General features: G+C 53.5%; 1 pseudogene; it reads right to left on the bottom strand.

Moving 5' to 3' along the window:
* Window positions 1–647: 647 nt before the first annotated feature.
* On the bottom strand, window positions 648–753 carry LOC132423795 (U2 spliceosomal RNA; annotated as a pseudogene).
* Between the last annotated feature and the right edge of the window lie 5,064 nt (window positions 754–5,817).

A 5,817-nucleotide genomic window follows, 5' to 3' on the forward strand; every position in this document is an offset into this window, starting at 1 on the left:
GTGGGGGGTTCCTTGCCTTTTGGGAGGTCTGAGGTCTTCTGCCAGCGTTCAGTAGGTGCTCCGTAGGAGTTGTTCCACGCGTAGATGTATTTCTGGTGTATCTGTGGAGAGGAAGGTGATCTCCGCGTCTTACTCTTCCGCCATCTTCCCGGAAGTCCTCAATAATAGATTTTTAATTCAGTATCTGCAAAATGTTAGAATCTTTACATGTGGCACGAGAAATGTGGTCATATTACGAGGGCTTGAGAGCCGCATGGGGCAAGATAGAGGACAAACAGCATGCACTTGAGACTCTAAGAAGTGAACGCTAACAGGCAGATGGGGCCTGGAAGTCCACAGTTGAATAACAGCCCGTAGCAGGGTGATTATGGTGGGTTTTTTTCCTGCCTCTGTCTCCCAGCTTACGCAAGGCACGCAAAGTCCAGCAGCAGCTGAAAGTTAAAACCATGGGATCAACCTTTTATTTCTAGCCAGACAAGTGAGAAAGTGGGGGGCTTGGATGTTGAGGAGTGAGGGGGTCATCCCCATTGGTCTTTTTCTCCCCAGTTACCACATCTCCCCTGCAACCTCAGTGATGGCAGAGGCCTTCACTGAGAAATGGCCTGTGTCTCTGGACAAAGGAACAGGTTAAGAGGCTCCTATTGTCTGAAGAGTGTGGGGGCATGCCCGTTATTTTCCTTTCTTTTCTCTTGCTATTTAAATTGACAAGAACAGATACTACACTTGATCTTAGCCAAAAGGCTGAGATGAAATAGACAAAATAAACTTTAAGCTAAAATTACTGTCAAGTATAAATGTTACTAATCTAGTAATTCCAAAGGACCAAAGAGCAGAGCAGTGGCTTTATTGAGAACCCAGGATTTCCGAGTGTCCACCGTGCTCAGTCACTTTTAAATCATCAGCACAGCCCTATAATTCAGAGATTTAGGTGAAGTGACTTGCCCAGCGTCACACAGCTAAGTGAGAGTCTTCTGGGACCAACGGTAACTTTTGCAAAGGCGTCTCTTGCTATACTTAATCACTGCCACCATCTGACACTCACATTCTTTTTATCCTATTCTGTTTCCTTGGGTCAAAGAATCCGACCCCTGAATTAAGGTTAAATAGCAATTAGTGGCAGATCAAAAGCCAAAATCGCTTCAAGATATTCTTTTAATTCCCCCAAGTAATGCCTTTAGTCACAAAAATATAGAACAATATAGAAAATTACAAGTGACCTTAGTGTTCAGGGCAAGCACTAATACATTTTAACGTACCATGATCATACTAAAATAGAAATAACTATGAAACATTTTCTGCGGAGAAGGAGCCCCTGCAGCAGGCAGCAGAAAGGGACAGGAAGACTGCATGGCACCCAGGCCCCCAGTGGCCTAGGTCTCACCCCGCAGCGCACTGTTGATGCGCCGGAACGCTGCTTCCTTCTCCGAGTCTAGGTCTTCAGTGGCGACAGGGAAACCCAGCTCAGGGCCTGGGGGCAGCCTCAGAGGCTCCCCTTGCCTGTGCGGCAGCAGAGGAATCCTGCGTTTTCGGGGCCTGGGACTGTCAGATGTGCGGGAGCCGTTCCTCCAGGGCCCTTTCTGCCCTCTTGTTGCCTCTGCATCTTTGTCAGGCTGGTTTTTCCTCTGGGAAACCACCGGAGCTGCAGAGGGCGACGGAGGGCCCTCCTTGCTCCCTGTCTTCGCAGACTTCTGGGGCAGCCCTTGCGGTATGGCGGGACCCCTCCTTCTCTTCACTGGCGGGAAACCTCGGGTGGAGCTCTATGAGCTCATGATGGCGTTTCTTTGGGGGCAGGAGCTCATACAAGTGGTCTACAGATTCCTGGTGGATCTGTCTTCTGCCCTCTTGGCGTGGAGGTCTCTCCAGGCCTTGGCACGAAGAAAGAGTCCCCCAGGGGCCTAAATGCAGATCGTGCGCCCCCGGTGTCATCGGGGCCACTTCTCTGGTCTTCGTTCCTCCCTGTGACTGTGGAGACTTCCTCCTGCTTGGCCATCCCTTGCCCGCTCTCTCCCAGGGCCCTCAACACCGTCTTCTCTGTGCTGTAGTTCGGGACACAGCTGGGTGTCGTGGCCGGGACTGGCTGCCCCCGTGCCACACTGACAGTGACTGTGTGCACTGCGGACACTGAGCTGCGGGACGTCGTGGAGCTGCGAGCACCCATCTCTGCCTTCTTCCGATGGCCTCGCCTGAAGATGGAGATAAGGATCCCCATAAGGAGTGCAGCGTCTGCGGGATGGTAGAATGGGGTCTCAGAGACTCTGTGGCAAAGCGTAGATGCAGAGTCACTGGACACTTGTGGGCTGGCCTGCGAGTGGATAGCCGGCCATAGACAGCTGGGTGACCCGGGCCGGCCACGGGAAGTCGGTGGGCGCGGGGAGCGGGCTGGGGGCAGCCGAACCCTCCTGGCAGGTGCTGGTCCCCCAGTGCCCGGTGTGAGGGTGAGGGGCAGGGCCTACCTAAGTAACTGCTCCTAGAGAACTTGGGTGAGGTCGGTCCGTGGATAGAGAGCTGGGCTCCGAGCACTCTCCTTCAGCTGCCAACTCGGCCAAAAGCGGAGTGCTCTCTCTTTGGCCTGTTGCTGGGATGCAGCTCTGAAACCTGTGAGCGAACAATGGGCGTGCGTTGGCGGGGCGCAAAAGTTTAGGGAGGGGTGGCGCATGCGCAGAGTACACGTCAGGCCCTGGGGCGCACAGGTGAGGATGCGCGCCCCTGGACCGTCTAGCGCTTCTGAATCTCCCCGGGGGTCTGAGGGCTGGAGGTGTTTGCCTTGAGGGTGATGAGCTTCTTGGCAGGGCAGCTGCCCCTTCTCCCCCGGCCGGCTCTAACTGTACAGGATGGGTCCCCGGCCACCAGAGCAGGAAAGCTGGAGAGCAGGGTACCTGGCTCAGCAGCCGCCGCCCGAGGTTGCAGATTTGGCATCAGCGCCTGTGCGTCCGCCTGCCCTCCCACCTGGTAACATTGGAGGAGAGAGCCGCTAAGAACAGAAGTGCAAAAAAAAAAACCCAGAAGTGCCCAAGCCAACCAGATCCTGCTGGGGTGACAACTGAAGGGGGATAAATGACTGAACAAAAATTAAGTCTCAGAGACATGTGAAACAATATTGCAAGTTCTAACTTTTGTGCCATTGGAGGGTCTGAAGGAAAGGTGCAGAAGAAAATATATGAGGAAAAGAATAGTTGAAAACATCACTGATTTCAAGACACAGACCTAAGCTCAGAAAGCGTCACCCTGACACACAACCTGATAAAAAAGCCAAGGTGAAGAATAATCCTGTATAACCGACCTGTTATACATCACAGAATGTCAACTTGAAGGACTGTGATTTCTCATCAGAAAACAGAGACCAGAAAAGAATGGAATAACATCTTTAAAGTATTAAAGGAAAAGACCAACCAGAATATGATATCCTTAAAGCAAGGATATCCTTAAAGACTGAAAGCCAAACAAAAGCCAAAATGAAGTCTGATGGAGATGAGAGAAAACTAAGAGAATTCATCACCAGACAATTTGCTATAACAATATTACATGAAAGGAACTTCTTCAGGCTGAAGTGAAATGACACAAGAAAGAAGTAAGCTCTCAACTTCAGGAACAAAGGAAGGGCAACAAAAATGGCAAGTATCTGGAAAAATTATCCTCTTACATTATTTTATATATGTATGACTTTTTTTTTTTTTGGCCACACCTGCGTGGCCTGCGGGATCTTAGTTCCCCTACCAGGGACTGAACCCGGGGCCCCAGCAGTGAAAGTGCTGAGTCCTAACCACTGGACCGCCAGGGAATTCCCTGTATATGTATGAAAAAAGGATACCACAGTCTCAGAGGGTGGCGTTGACGTCATATAAAGGTGACACATATGACAGCTATAACAAAGAGTGGAAGGTAAAAGAATCTATATGGATGTAAGCCTTCTGAATTTTATTTAATTGGTAAAATATTAACTCTAGACTGTGAAACAATATGTATACATAGTGTTGTTCCAAGAACAATTAAAAAATGACAAACTCGAGAAAATTGGATAACCTCAATAGTCCTATATTTAGGAATTGTGGACAAGATAGCTAAAACATTCACATATGTGTTTTGTGAAAAGTTTTTCTCTTGGTTAATTGCCTAGGAGTGGGTTTTTGGGTCATATGGTAAGTATGGCCCTCTCAGCCAGCCCTGGCCACCACTTCAGGTGTCACCCCAGCAGGATCTGGATGGTGTGGGCATTTTCGTTCTTAGCGGCTCTCCCCTCCAGTGCCGCCAGGGGAAAGGGCAGGAGGACGCAGAGGCGCTGCTGCCAAAGCTGCCGCCTCTTGCGGGAGCTGCACAGCCAGCAACCTTGCTCCACTTTGCTGGGCGGGGATCCCGTCCAGTACAGTTAGTTACCCCGACAGCACTGGGGCACGGCCAGGGGAGAAGGGCCAGCTGTCCTGCCAAGAAGCTCATCACCCTCAAGGCAAACACCTCCAGCCCTCAGACCCCCGGGGAGATTCAGAAGCGCTAGACGGTCCAGGGGCGCGCATCCTCACCTGTGCGCCCCAGGGCCTGACGTGTACTCTGCGCATGCGCCACCCCTCCCTAAACTTTTGCGCCCCGCCAACACATGCCCATTGTTCGCTCACAGGTTTCAGAGTATAAAAAGGCAACAGGCCAAAGAGAGCGCACTCCGCTTTTGGCCGAGTTGGCAGCTGAAGGAGAGTGCTCGGAGCCCAGCTCTCTATCCACGGACCGACCTCACCCAAGTTCTCTAGGAGCAGTTACTTAGGTAGGCCCTGCCCCTCACCCTCACACCGGGCACTGGGGGACCAGCACCTGCCAGGAGGGTTCGGCTGCCCCCAGCCCGCTCCCCGCGCCCACCGACTTCCCGTGGCCGGCCCGGGTCACCCAGCTGTCTATGGCCGGCTATCCACTCGCAGGCCAGCCCACAAGTGTCCAGTGACTCTGCATCTGCACTTTGCCACAGAGTCTCTGAGACCCCATTCTACCATCCCGCAGACGCTGCACTCCTTATGGGGATCCTTATCTCCATCTTCAGGCGAGGCCATCGGAAGAAGGCAGAGATGGGTGCTCGCAGCTCCACGACGTCCCGCAGCTCAGTGTCCGCAGTGCACACAGTCACTGTCAGTGTGGCGCGGGGGCAGCCAGTCCCGGCCACGACACCCAGCTGTGTCCCGAACTACAACTACAGCACAGAGAAGACGGTGTTGAGGGCCCTGGGAGAGAGCGGGCAGGGGATGACCGAGCAGGAGGAAGTCCCCACAGTCACAGGGAGGAACGAAGACCAGAGAAGTGGCCCCGATGACACCGGGGGCGCACGATCTGCATTTAGGCCCCTGGGGGGCTCTTTCTTCGTGCCTAGGCCTGGACCTCTGCAGAGAGACCTCCACGCCAAGTGGGCAGAGGACAGATCCGCCAGGAAACAGCAGACCTCTTGTATGAGCTCCTGCCCCCAAAGAAACGCCATCACGAGCTCATATAGCTCCAGCCGAGGTTTCCTGCCAGTGGAAAGAAGGAGGGGTCCCGCCATACCGCAAGGGCTGCCCCAGAAGTCTGCAAAGACAGGGGGCGAGGAGGGCCCTCCATCGCCCTCTGCAGCTCCGGTGGTTTACCAGAGGAAAAGCCAGCCTGACAAAAATGCAGAGGCAGCAAGAGGGCAGAAAGGGCCCTGGAGGAAGGGCTCCCGCACATCTGACAGTCCCAGGCCCCGAAAACGCAGGATTCCTCTGCTGCCGCACAGGCGAGGGGAGCCTCTGAGGCTGCCCCCAGCCCCTGAGCCGGGTTTCCGGGTCACCGCCGAAGACCTAGACTCGGAGAAGGAAGCAGCGTTCCGGC

The sequence above is a fragment of the Delphinus delphis genome, chromosome 3 (assembly GCF_949987515.2).
Source record: "Delphinus delphis chromosome 3, mDelDel1.2, whole genome shotgun sequence".
NCBI lineage: Eukaryota > Metazoa > Chordata > Mammalia > Artiodactyla > Delphinidae > Delphinus > Delphinus delphis.